Source organism: Lipotes vexillifer, unplaced genomic scaffold (assembly GCF_000442215.2).
Source record: "Lipotes vexillifer unplaced genomic scaffold, Lipotes_vexillifer_v1.1 scaffold414, whole genome shotgun sequence".
NCBI lineage: Eukaryota > Metazoa > Chordata > Mammalia > Artiodactyla > Lipotidae > Lipotes > Lipotes vexillifer.
Genome location: NW_006782864.1, coordinates 1,865,835 through 1,879,853, shown reverse-complemented (window position 1 = coordinate 1,879,853; position 14,019 = coordinate 1,865,835). Strand labels below are relative to the sequence as shown.

Here is a 14,019-nt window from a genome sequence, read left to right as displayed (position 1 = left end):
CTGCAGATTTGAAAAAGAATGTTAGCAAAGAGCAAGCCTGAGGGAAGGGGATGAGCACTTAGATTGGAGGTGGGCGGGAATTGGAGTAAAAGAGAGAGGAGGCTGGGACTTCCCTGGTGGTCCAGTGGCTAGCTCCCAATGCAGGGGCCCTGGGTTCAATCCTTGGTCAGGGAACTAGGTCCCACGTGCATGCCGCAACTAAGACCCAGCACAGCTAAAAGAAATAAGTAAGTAAATATTTTTTTAAAAAAGAGAGAGAGAGGAGGCTGGCTACCCATCTGATCTGGGTAACTGTGAAAACAACAATGCCATTCATTGGTACAGGATAATGTAGAACAATTTTGTAAGGTGGAAGTGGAGTAAAGAAAGTGATGGGGGCTTCTCTGGTGGCACAGTGGTTAAGAATCCATCTGCCAATGCAGGGGACACGGGTTTCAGCCCTGGTCTTGGAAGATCCCACATGCCATTGAGCAACTAAGCCTGTGCACCACAACTACTGAGCCTGTGCTCTAGAGCCCGTGAGCCACAACTACTGAGCCCACGTGCCACAACTACTGAAGCCCGCATGCCTAGAGCCCATGCTCTGCAACAAGAGAAGCCACCGCAATGAGAAGTCTGCACACCGGAAAGAAGAGTAGCCCCCGCTTGCCACAACTAGAGAAAGCCTGTGTGCAGCAACGAAAACCCAATGCAGCCAAAAATAAATAAATAAAATAAATAAATTTTTAAAATTAAAAAAAAAAGTTACTCAATCCTGTTAAAAAAAAATAAAGAAGAATTTTTAGAGTAATGTTAAATAGTTCATTCTTTTAAAGGACTGAACAGTAATATAATTACTTACACAGCAAAAGAAGTGTTCTCTGAACATGAGGAAGTCTCTAGACTACAAGGAAGATAAAATTGTAGACTGGGCAATGTTACAGACTGAATGTTTGTGTCCCCACCACTGCACCACCAAAACTCATGTGTTGAAGCTCCAGTACCTCCAGGTGTTGGTGTTTGGAGGTGGAGTCTTTGGGAGGTCATTAGGTGTAGATGAGGTCATGAGGGTGGGGCCCCTATGATGGGATTAGGGCCCTTTCAAGAAGATGAAGAGCCCAAAGTCCTCTTTCTCTCCACCCTGTGAGGACACAGCAAGAAGGCAGCCATATATAAGCCAGGAAGAGGGCTCTCATCAGAACCCATCTGCACTGACACCGTGACCCAAGTCTTCCAGCCTCCAGAACTATGAGAAATAAATGTTGTTTAAGCCACTCAGTCTATGGTATTTTATTTTACCACCCCAAGCTGACAGCAAACAAGAGACCCGTGGAATTTCCATTCCTGGGAGCCTCTAAGCAATGCATAGCCCTGTCCTCTCTCAGATGGGAACCTGGGCTTTCCTCACTGTTTGTGATTCACAGCCAACCACTGATGGCTTAGACTCCAGTGACCTTTAAAATGAACCTGCTCCATTTAATGAATTAACCAGAACAGCTGGGGGTCTGGACATGGTGATGAATGATGAGACCATCAATTTGCATGTGGTAATTCAAGGCATATACTAGATCTGATGACCCAATTTGATCCTGATTTTTAAGGGGCAAATTAGTTTTGTGGGATTAAAAAATCCAGGAGGAAATGGTTGTGGAATTACTCAATTGAAAAGAAAAAGGAAGGAATTAAGCAAGTTTTTTTTCTTTTAATTAAATTAATTAATTAATTTATTTATGGCTGCGTTGGGTCTTTGTTGCTGCTCGCGGGCTTTCTCTAGTTGCAGCGAGCTGGGGCTACTCTTTGTTGCAGTGCACGGGCTTCTCATTTGGTGGCTTCTCTTGTTGCAGAGCTCGGGCTCTAGGCGCATGAGCTTCAGTAGTTGTGGCACGTGGGCTCAGTAGTTGTGGCTCACGGGCTTAGTTGCTCTGTGGCATGTACGATCTTCCCAGACCAGGGCTCGGACCGCATCCCCTGCATTGGCAGGTGGATTCTTAACCACTGCGCCACCAGGGAAGCCTGCAAGTTTTTTTTGGTGAATGTTAAAAGACCAAAATTTTCTAATATTATGACTAGTGGGGGGAAAGCAATGGAGTCTTGTAAAACTCAAGCTGCTTTGGGGCTTCCCTTCCCTTTATTAACCTAAGAGCTACTACTACTTAATTTAAAAATATACAAATGGCTTACTATAAAAATTGGCCAAAGGTTGGAATATGCATTTGATTGAGAAGGAAATGGAAATGACCAATAAATACATGAAAAAATAATACACACCATTTTAGTTTAAAAATATAATCAAAACAATCATGAGATACTGTTTTTCACCTATCATATTGGCAAATATTTAAAGCTTGATCATTTTTAGTGATGGTGAAGGTATGGAAAAAGGGTAATTCTTCAAGGTTATTGGTGAAATTATAAATTTATTCAGCCTCTCTGGAGGCAGTTTGGCCACACTTAACAGAACTTTTAATGTGTACCTTTGAATTAACAGTCCTCATTCTAAATATCTGTCAAGGAGAAATTCTCACAAATGTACAAAATTGTATGTATACAAGAATGTTGGTTGGACTATTTTATTAGCCAAAAACATTGAGAACCCCTTAAATGTCAATAGTAAAGTATGGTGGACCCATATGATGGACTCCCATGCACCAGGGTGAAAAATAGGCTACATCTATAATATACTAATATGAAAAACGCACATTGCCTATATGTACTCTGAGGCCATTTTTGTAAGAATAAAATCTCCAAACCACTTTATAACTAACAACTTTACTTTCTTGCTGTTTTTTTTTTTTGAAATAAACCTTTGATTGATTGAAGTAGAACATACATACAGAAAGTTACACAAAGAACACACCTGACTTACCACCACCCAGATCGAGAAGTGCATTATTATCTACGAGTCTGGAGCACAAGAGAAAGGTCCAGGCTAAAGACAGAGACTTGGGAGTTAGCATAGGAAAATAATTGACTATTGTCAAAATCGGATAAGGACATCCAAGAAAAAGGTATAAAGTGAAAAATGTGAGGGCTGAGGACTTGGGGTACATGAAAGCCTAAGGGGTAGGGAGAGTATACTGGGTCTGCAAAGGAGACTGAGAAGGATGCCCAAGGTAAGAACCCCAGGAAAGAGACAAGATGGAGTAGAAGGACGTGAGCTCCTATTCTTACAAAAACACCAAAATCACAACTAACTGCTGAACATCCATCAACAACAACAACAACAAAAACACACTGGAACCTACCAAAAAAAGATAACTGACATCCAAAGACAAAGAAGAAGCCACAACAAGATGGTAGGAGGGGGGCAATCGAGATAAAATCAAATCCCATACCCTCCGGATGGGTGACCCACGAACTAGAACCCCAGGAAACTGGTCCACCACCTGAGACAATCTGATCCAGCAGAGGCTCAAAGCCCGCGAGTGCCATCCAGGTACACAGGTGGGATGCGTTATGGATGTATTTTGTATACTATGACCCTGTAACTCCAGCCACAACTGACTGAACCAGAAATCATTGCCCCGGGCTCTGTGCCAGCTCTCAGTATTGGTCAATGAGTGCCACACCCAATGACCCCCAAGTCTCTTTGGATCACACGTGTATCGAGTAGTACATCAACACAGAATCCAAAATGGAGAGAGAAGGCAGTAACAGAAGTGTGATTGGGAGGAAACCGTGGTGGAGAAAAGTGGCCAGAAAGTGGGTAGCTTGTAGTAGCGTAAGGAAAAGTAGCAAGGCTGAGTCTGTCACAGAAGCAGAGGAGAGAGAGTGCCGTGGGAACCCTGGGGAAAGTTCTCACTCCTGGAAGCCTGTCTCACAGCTGAAAGGGGTTCCGTCTCATCACCATCCTTCCTCTATCACAGGTGACCCTAAGCCTGCCTGGTCAGGGACGGAGTGCCACCGCCTGCGCAGAGTGTGAGTCACGCTTCTTGTCACCTCCTTTTCATTTCCCCAACCAAGTGTTTAAGACATGAAAGGCCTGATTGGCTGCGTCCCGGGCCGGTGCCTCAGTGCGGCTGGCCCTTGGGGGGGTCAGGAGCATATAAATAGTTCTTGCTGGGGAACCTGGTCTCAGACAAGAGGACAGACATCTCTGCCACCGCTGCTGCCCAGACCCGAGTGGGGTAAGCGCTCCTGCGTCCAGGAATTGGGAGCTCCCTGGGCGCGCAACGCTCTGCCACTTCCTGCCTGCGCTTCTTTGTATCCACTTTCATCCGACACGTGTGGGCCGGCGACCCAGGGGAGGAGGAGTGCAGTGATGGGGCGAGGGGAATTGGGTAGGCGGGCTGCAGTTGAGAATGCCTGGCCCTTCTGCCCTGTCATCAGAAGGCCCTTCCTTCTCTGTTCAAAGGTCCCGGTGCCGCCGGGTCACCCGCACGCCGCCCCATGCACCTGTGCCTCCGCCGCAGCGCATCCCCGCAGCAGCGCCCCACGGACCGTCCCAGAGGAGCTGCGTCTCCGGTCATCCTTCCGCTCCTGCCTGGCATCGCCTCCTGAAGCCCGGAGACCCAGAAAGCGGGTGGTGTTCGCAGACACCAAGGGGCCCTCGCTGACGTCGGTGCACAGATTTGAAGGTGCTGTGGGCGGAGACTCAGGGGAGGACTCCTGCCGCGGGTCCAGCTGCGCGAGCCCTGCACAGCCCAGCTCGCCAGAGCCAAGCCTCTAGGTCCGGGCTGCCCCGCCACGGGCAGGACTCCGGGATCCCGGGAGGCGTCTTCAGACCCCTCGGGCGCCGGGAGCGGTGTGCGGGGCCGGGGGCCTCCTGCGAGGCGCGGTGCAGGCGCGCGGGCTGGGATTCCAGAAGGTGCCGCAGATGCTCATAGCCTTGGATGCCTGGGGTCTGTCCTTGAAGCGCCGCGTGTCACACGCCCGGTGCTGGCGGAACGGACCACACGTCCTACTCCTCTTTAGAGTGTGCTCAGAGCTTTCGAGGGACGATGATCAAGGTCAAAATTACTGCTTGGCGCCTACTTCGCAGTCCTGCTCATCGGAATGAAACTGAACTCGGCGAGGGCCCACAGACGGGAGCCCTCGGGGATACTTTTTATGCGCAAAGCTTGAATCTCTTGCCCAGGACGTGCGCCTTTCCTCTGTCCCCTGGAGCCCATCTCAGACCCTTACAGCTCCTGCCATCACAGTGGGCAGACAGGAATGACGCAACTCCTAATCGTCCAATAAGCCTTGAATGCCTTGCATTCTTATCTCACAAAGTCAGGAAGCAGGCCAAGGAGCTGAGATTTCCTTTAGGAAGATGCCGCCAATGGCACCCTTCAGCCTCTGCAGGAAAGCTTTTGGAGTGTGGAAACAGAAGAAATGTAAACAAAGCTTTTCTATATAATTTGTTCAAAGGCCTGGCAGAGAGTGTCGGTAAGGGTGGTGTGGGAGGGTAGGAGGGGTGAGGGAGGGGTTCTTTACACTAAGGCAGGACGATACAGCGCAGAAATAGGCTCTTTTACTTCCCTCCCTGTTTGGAAAGGCCTCGTTTTCTGGTAACTCGAAATCATCTTGCTTCTTCGCCTTTGGCCAAGAGAAATATTTGTTAAAGCATTTTCAAGCACCTTTCCCCTCTTCAGCAGATAAGAGGCAGGGACAAGTTTGTCTACCTTAAAGTAGGTAGACTTTAAAAAAATTAATGATTTAGTACCGTTTTTTTCAAGCCATAATTTACTGAGGCCCAGAAGGCTGACCTTTGCTCCCATGGCCACCCACACTTTCCCTGTTGTATTTACTACCCCGTATTGAAACTGCTGACTGAACTGTGCCTCCCGTAAGGTAAAGAATGTTGCCCACCATCCAGCTCTACAAGAATCAAGTCACTAGCCAATGCAGTCACTGGCCTACAACACACTCTGAAAGGAATTCAGGGCGAAGACCAGGTTGGGGCACTTTGTACTCTGCGAAAACAGGCCAAATGAGCCCTTAGATAGTTAGAAATATAGCAGGAGAAATTTTTTATGAACCTGGATTCGTGCATCTTCCCCTCCTTAGTAAAGCACTAAAATCATTAACTGAGATACCTGCTCTTTGTAACTAGCAGTAACTTTCTGCTGAGATGTATGCTTGAGTGCACATACCCTTTTGCCAAAATCACATGTATACTGATCTTAACTCTTCGGAGCAGGTGCCCCAGAGCTATCTGAGAGGCTGTCTCCCTGGCTATAGTCCTTAATAAGTTCCCCAATAAAGCTGAAACAGCTCTCACGTCGTGGGGGTTTGTTTCAGTCAACAACTCCCTCAGGTCTGGGGAGGCTGGGACAGGCCTGCCATGTACACTGCAGTCCCCCAGCCTGGCCACCGCTGAGACGCCCAGAATGTATGGGTTGGTATAATACATGAATATTTGTGCCAAGTATGCTTCTAGCTTCAGTTTACAATATTCTGAGATCTTTAGGCTTTGGAAGATTTTAATCTCTTTTCAGAGTTTGTTCATTTCCTCCGCTTATTGTTCATGGATGACAAATTTTTAATAACCGTGCTTTTTAAAAAATCTTTACCTGTTCTGATCCTTGACTTGTTGGGCTACAATTGTTTGTGCCAGTGGCTGGCTATATAAATGCAGTCATAGTGGTCGAGCAAGCAACCGTCTCTTTATTTTTCTCCCTAAAGGGCCTGCCCTGGCCAGTTCACTCTGTAAAACAACCAGGTGGTTAACATCGTAAAGAGAGAGGCAGCCAAACACACAGGCTTCCAGGGACAGTGTGAGCACAGCTGCAACTTCCTCATCTGAAAAGGGATGCTATTGTGACCGCCCCCGTTTCGTCCCCATCCCTATATCCTGCCTCTAGTCCTGACTCCATTAAGGGATGATTGGGAATAGGGTAGGTGGTCCCCACAGGGTATGTTGTCAGGATTGGGGAACGAACGCTCTCTGAAATTAAAGCTGGTAAGACTTGTCCATGAAAAAGTTAATCAACAGTCAACCTGGGGCTTCCCTGGTGGCGCAATGGTTGGGAGTCCGCCTGCCAATGCAGGGGACATGGGTTCATGACCCGGTCCAGGAAGATTCCCACATGCCATGGAGTGGCTGGGCCGTGAGCCATGGCTGCTGAGCCTGCGCGTCCGGAGCCTGTGCTCCACAGCAGGAGAGGCCGCAGCGGTGAGAGGCCCGCGTACCGCAAAAAACAAAACAAAACAAAAAAAACCCAGTCCATCTAAGAAAGAAATGGAAAATTTTATTCACGCCAACCTTAGGATTATAACCCAGGAGACAGTCTTTTAGAAGGCTCTGAGGACTCTTTCGAAGAGGTAAAGGGGGAAGCCAGTATATGTGTGATTTTGGCAAATGGTTTATGCAACCACGCAATCATCTTGGTAGAAGGTTACTGCTATTCACGATGAATAGATATCTTAGTTAATGGTTTTAGTGCTTTTCTAAGTATGGGAAGATGCAAGAAACTGGATTCATAAAATTTTCTCCTGAAAATATCTAACTGCCTCAGGGCCAGTTTGGCCAGTTTTCCCAGAGCACAAAGTGCCTCATACTGATCTTCCCCCAGAATTCCTTTCAGGGTGTCCTATAGGTCAGTGACTGCAGTGGCTAATGACCTGATTCTTGTAGAACTGGATGGTGGGCAGCATTCTTTATCTTACAATCCCCTCCCTTGCGGTCTTAATTTCGCCCAAGGTTTGGGAAGCATTTCATGACCAGTTTGTCTCACGTCGCTAGGAATGCTCACTCCCAGGTCAGGCGAGGATTTCCTTGATAGCCCTCTCAATGTGCTATTACTGCATTTGGTCCTGTTAATAGTAGCTCAAAGCCTCTGGATCGCCAGTCTTACTAGTCTCTTGTGGTCCAGGAAATGGTTCCCTCTTCTTGCTTCTTCCCTTATCTAGAGTTACAATATATTACAGTCATTGATCTTATAGGACTATATAGTTCATCAATCATTTCAGGTCACCTGATAATCATTAACTTTATTTGAGACTCAGTCACACATTTGCAAGAAACAATAATCTTGTAAAATCGGCAGAATACAAGTATCAATAATATAGCTAGTAGCGTTAATAAGATCATAAGTAAGTATTTAAGCTAAGAACTTCCATTAGGTGTGGCCTAGTGTCTCCCCAGGTCATCTGACCAGTCTGTTCTACACCAATCACTGTCTTTAAGGGAAACAATATATTGGCATTGTACAGAAAGCTCACCAAAGGTATCGGCACATACAAGGTGAGTGGTGGGTCATTATGACCCCTTACAGGATTGAGGAAGGAATGTTATCTTCTAAGGAGTTACATGGCTGGCGCCAGAAGAAGAAAAATGGATCTATATGGCAAGTATTTCTGCCATTGGAGAGGTCTGGTTAACTTATAATGCAGATGCACAGTGCACACTGGAGGGGAGAGAAGAGGCCTCAAAGGACAGATTTTATGTTTAAATTTTGTGGGGCTTTTTTGTTTCTATTTATTTTATATGTTATGTTTAATTTTTTATTTTCTATTTTATGTTCCATTTTTGTTTATTTTTGTTTTATTTTATTTCAATTTTATGTCTTGCCTTAAAATGTGAATTTTTATTTCATCAGTGTCAACAGAAAAAGTAAGTAGCCAGCTATAAAGGTGACTTACCCCTAGAAATGTGTTGTAATATATTTGTAATGAAATTAAGGTTTCTAAAATCTCATCGATGAGCCTTTGAAAAAGTACTACTCATGTCAGAACTCACCACTGGGGAGGGGAAGTCTGGAAGACCATGTGGGTCTGATCTCACAGTTACGGGGACCTGGAATCTAGGCTTTTGATATTATCTCCAATGACGTTATACATGCCACCACAGCCATAGCTAACAGGATTGAAAAAAGATGCTACTCATCATCATCTGTGAATTTCGCAAGCCTGTAGTGCACTTTGAATTAATATTTGGTATTTTATAAAGCCTTATCTGGTAAATTGCACAACTGTGCTCATTGCCCCCTTTTCTGTTAGAATTGTTGATTCTGGAAATATGCACATGTACTATATGTCACAATATTAATCCTGTAATTCTTATTTCATAGTGATAATCTCAAAAAAATGAAAGTGGCTCAGGACCCTCTTGACCTCTGAAGACTCCAGACTAAAATAAACTGGTCTAATTTATAACACCCTTTCTTATCTGGGTAATATTTCCATTCACTGAGCTCTGGTCTTTTTGCTGTTAAGAACCCCTTTTACTATTTTTCCCCACACACAATGTGTGTTGTCTACCAAATTTCATGCATTCAGTACTAGTTCATTTCATGATTTCATTAACTGCGTAAATAATTTGTCAAGTTTCTGATGGTTATGTTGTGTAGTTTTTACTCATTCAACAAACATTGATTGAGCAAGTGCTGTGTGCCAGATACTAACTACTAGGGATGGAAAGATGAATTTAAAAAATTCACAGTCCAGTGAGGGAAGCCAGCCATATAAATAGATAATAAAAATGGATAGGGAATTCCCTGGCCGTCCAGTGGTTAGAACTCCGTGATTTCACTGCCAGGGGAAGGAGGGCGTGTGTTCAATCCCTGGTCAGGGAACTAAGAGCGTTAGGGACACGAGGGAGAAATCAGAGACCACTTCCTGTTGGAGTTGCCCGCTATCATGAGTCCCTACAAGCTGAGCAGATGTTTGCCAGAAATTGCATTTTAGTTAGCTTAAGTGGCCTTATTTACATATGTAATTTCCACTAGACTTTTTGAATTAAAGCAACTGAAGCTCCCCTTTTCTTTTCTTGAGACTCTCTGGAAGGCAGCCAGTTGTCTTAATGGAGGTGATAATGATGGCTGGTGGGTGTGAATTTTAGAAAATGGAGGTGATAATGGCTGGTGGGTGTGAATTTTAGAAAATGGGGAGCCTGGTGAAGAGGAGTAGTTTCCCATATTCATCCAAGAGGATGCTTTGCTCAACCAAGGTTTTTTCAGCTACATGGCAGGTAGAATGCTGTACAAGTAGAATTTCGGGGATGTGTCAAATTGCCAGAGCCTTTACAGTCACACATTTCCTTTTTTCTTTTTTTAAATGTTATAGTCAACAACAACCTATTGGTATTGATTTGGTTTCCCAAGTAGATTTCCTACCGCTAAGGGTATGAACTGACCTATGGATTCTATTATCCCAGTTTTATTATTCTATTATTCTAGTGAATTAAGCATTTTCAATTAGCCACCTAAATTAATAAATAAGCCTTATCTTATTATCAGTGTCTCCTGTTGGTCTGATTACTACAGATCAATCCCCAGAGCCAGATCATCCTGCTGTGAATTGGCAAAATTGAGTCTGTGTATTTTCAAACCGAGGACCACAGTGTGGATACAAACTGAGAAACTTGTCTTCATTTTGCTCTTAACTGCAAAGTCCTACTTAAGACCGAGTGTCCTTGTGTTAATCTGATCCAACATGTATATCATCCATATTCTGATGATTCTTAAATTTATGTTACTAGCCTGGATCTCTCCTCCTAACTCCAGACTCATATATCAAAGAATAGCATCTCAAATGGTGGTTCCCCCGAAGTTAAAAAGAGAACTACCACACAATTCAGCAATCCCATTTTGGGGTATATAACCAAATGAACTGAAAGCAGGAACTCAGATATTTGTACATTCACGTCACAGCAGCATTAGTCACAGTAGCCAGAAGATGGGAGCAACTCAAATGCCCACCGATGGATGACCAGGTAAAGAAACTGTGGTCTACACATACAGTGGAATATTACTCGGCCTTGAAAAGGAAGGAAATTCTGGATGAAGCTGGAGGGCATTAATGCTAACTGAAATAAGCCAGTCACAAAAAGACAAATATTGTATAATTTCACTTACATGAGATATGAGTACTCAGAGTCATAGAAATTGAGAGTAGAATGGTGGTTGCCTGGAGCTGGGGGAAAAAGATTAGGGAGTATTTGTTTAATGGATACAGTTTTCTTTTTACAAAATGATAAATTTCTAGAGATTGAGTGCACAATAACGTGAATATACTGAACACTACTGAACTGTACACTTACAAGTGCTTAGGATGGTCAATTTTATGTGTATTTCACCACAATGAAAACATTTTTCAAAAAGAACCCAACTTTTGCTTAATTTGGCCTTTTCTCTAGGGGCTTGGAAATGAGCATCTCTGTTGCTGGTTGTGGATTCACCTCTCAATAAATGTCAAAGGCTTTGCACACATAAAGGTGACTTGGATGGGAGAGAAGTTATACAGCACACAAACGGGATTATTCTGCTGGGGGAAGGAGTATCTTTTTTCTTTTTATTTTGGCTGTGTCGGGTCTTCGTTGCTGCACGTGGTCTTGGGCTTTCTCTAGTTGCAGCGAGTGGGGGCTACTCTTCGTTGCGGTGCGCGGGCTTCTCATTGCAGTGGCTTCTCTTGTTGCCGAGCACGGGCTCTAGGCACGCGGGCTTCAGTAGTTGTGGCACACGGGCTCAGTAGTTGTGGCTCATGGGCTCTAGAGTGCAGGCTCAGTAGTTGTGGTGCACAGGCTTAGTTGCTCCGCGGCATGTGGGATCTTCCCGGACCAGGGCTCGAACCCGTGTCCCCTGCATTGGCAGGCGGCTTCCGTGTCCCTGCGCCACCAGGGAAGTCCAGGAGTATCTTTTAAAAGGAGTATCTTCCCAGTTCATAGCACCGTGTGACACACACACAGCAAACACAGTGATCGCAGAGGCGCATTTTGGGAAATGAGTTCAGTTAGGATGGCGTGGGAGGTTATTAAACTTCTCACTGAGCTCTTAAACACTGTGATCCCCTACTCTTAATGGACTATCCTTCATCAGGTTTTTTAAATTACTCAGGTCATTTTTGTAGTATGAGAGTATATTCATTCTAGAATGTGAAAATACCTTTAACAATCATCTAAAAGTCCCAATTCACCGTGACAAGGAGTTTACTGTTGGATATAAGCTGATCATGCTATAGGCAAGAGGCCTCCTCTGTAGGTAAGCCTACTTTGTGTCTAACTTTTCAAGCTGCTTGCTCATTTTCTCTCTCCCATTTGTATACCTCATGCCTAGAAATGACCATGACAGAGATATGACCAGATCACTGACCTTTGCAAACAAAACTTTGGAGCCTAAGGGAATTATATTAACCCGGTTCTTATTGGCTTCCTCTTCAGAGAGAAGTTTGATTGCCTTCCTGCACTCAAGAAGTTTAGAGATGGTCTCAGGGAACGTGTACATATTCTCTCACGCATGTGTGTGCGTGTGTGTGTGTGTGTGTGTGTGTGTGTGTGTGTTGATACCCAACAACTGAGTCTACTATTTGTTTGGCAAAGAATCAGTCAACACCATTTGTGTTCAGTCTCTAGTGTGGGTAAAACATTTTTAAATTTCAAAATTATTATGTACAAAGAAATGTAGTGTATGGTAAGAATTGTGAGGAAATTTAAACATGAATATATATGAGCAAAGCAGGTGAATGGATGACTTCTACATTTTGACTGATTCTGGATGAAGAAAGGAGAGCAGATGTAAGAACCCAAAGAGCATTTATGATGGTGGTGGCCACTTTAAAGCCCTATGCCTCCCATTGATGATGTCCAGTTTCTCCTTTTATGGAACTTAATCTATTTGAAGATTAGACATAGCCATGCATTGTTTGCATCATTGGGACCAAAATTTGTTAAATGAATGGATAAATGATTGAGTTAATGAATATGGGGTAAGTCCCACAGGTGTGGTAGCATTTAGCATGGGGATGAGCGGTCCAGTGTTTGAGAGCAGAGCCATCATTCTTATATGATGATTTTGAGGTCTAAGAATATGGACTTTACCCTCGAGCCTTACTATCAGATCATTTAGCATGGATTGGCAATCTGACAGCAGGGTGCAGAATAAACTAGGAGGGAGGGCTTGATCTTTTACGAACAGGAAGGAAAAGGGCTAATGTTTTTTTAAAGGAGAACCAATTTTAGGGCAGATGATACAGGTTTGGGTTAGGCGTTTGAAGTTTAAAGAGATGGTGAGCAATACACATGCAAACTCCAGCAGGCAGCAACTAGACTTTAGCAGAGAGGTAAGTTACAAGTTGAGGTAGACGTTGGAAAGTTACAGCTGCGAGGGAACAGGGAGATGCCTACACCAACCCTTGAACTCCTTGGCTTCGCTAGTTGGCAAATGAGACTCGGATGATGATGGTGGTGGTGATGACAGCTAATATTTCTTGAGCGTGCCGGCCGCAAGCTAAGTTCTTTCCATACCGATCTGTATCGCACTGTATACTCACAACAGCCCCAAGATGACAAGGCCATTTGGTGACTCAAGCCTTTTCTCGCTAATCAGGGCTGATTTCACTCTCTCCAGAACCTATAAGAGTGTTCTTTGCGGGAAGCAGCCAGCATTCGGGCCCTGGCGCAGCTCAGAAGCGTGGAGACCTCTCTTTAGGAAGTGCTCCCCTTATCACAGCAGGAGTCCCGGGGGCACGCGCCAGGCGAGGAGCAGGCGACCAGAGCCCGGCGCGCACAGTACCGGTCTCTGCAGCAGCTGACCCGGCCCAGGCAGCGGTCCTCGCCCGCCAGGTGGCACCTTGGAGGGTCCCGGGCGCGCCCACTTGGGGCTCGTGACGCGCAGCTCTGCCTCCTCGGCCCTCCATTCGGCTCTCCGTCTGCCAGTCTCCCCGGCGCCCCGCCCTTCTGAGCCCCGCCTCCCCAGCGCCCCTCCCCTCGGCGCCCCGCCTCCCCGCCTCCCCGGCCCAAGACTTGGCGCCCCGTCTGCTCATCTCCCGGCGCTCCGCCCCCATCTCCCCGCCCCTCGGGGCCCCGCCCAGCCCGACCGGGCGCGCGCCAGCGCGTGGGTACTGGGCGTGAGGTTAGACGACGGGAGGGTGGGGACTGGACGCGAGGGTCACGTCAAGGCGGCATAGACAAAGGGCGGGCGCGCGCACGTCCTTACGCACGCCTCGGCCGGCGGCGGCGAGGGCGGGGCGGACGGTCCCCGGAGGGATTTGCCTCCTGGAATCTCGAGGTAGGTGAGTACGGTCTGGCCGGCCGGTTCCTGAAGGTCACGGGCCTCTGCGGGAGCTGGGGTTTGGGCCGGCGCCCGTGAGGGCTGCGGTAGGGCGACCCCTCTCCCTGCG

General features: G+C 46.1%; 1 protein-coding gene across 1 annotated transcript in view; it reads left to right on the top strand.

Annotated features, from left to right (window-relative positions):
* Positions 1-13,815: 13,815 nt before the first annotated feature.
* The window catches only part of GPAT4 (glycerol-3-phosphate acyltransferase 4), a 31,895-nt gene continuing 31,691 nt past the window's right edge, over positions 13,816-14,019 (top strand). Inside the window, exon 1 of the mRNA XM_007455479.1 lies at positions 13,816-13,911. The gene's annotated coding sequence lies outside the window, so the exon portion shown is untranslated. The remainder of the gene's footprint in view (positions 13,912-14,019) is intronic.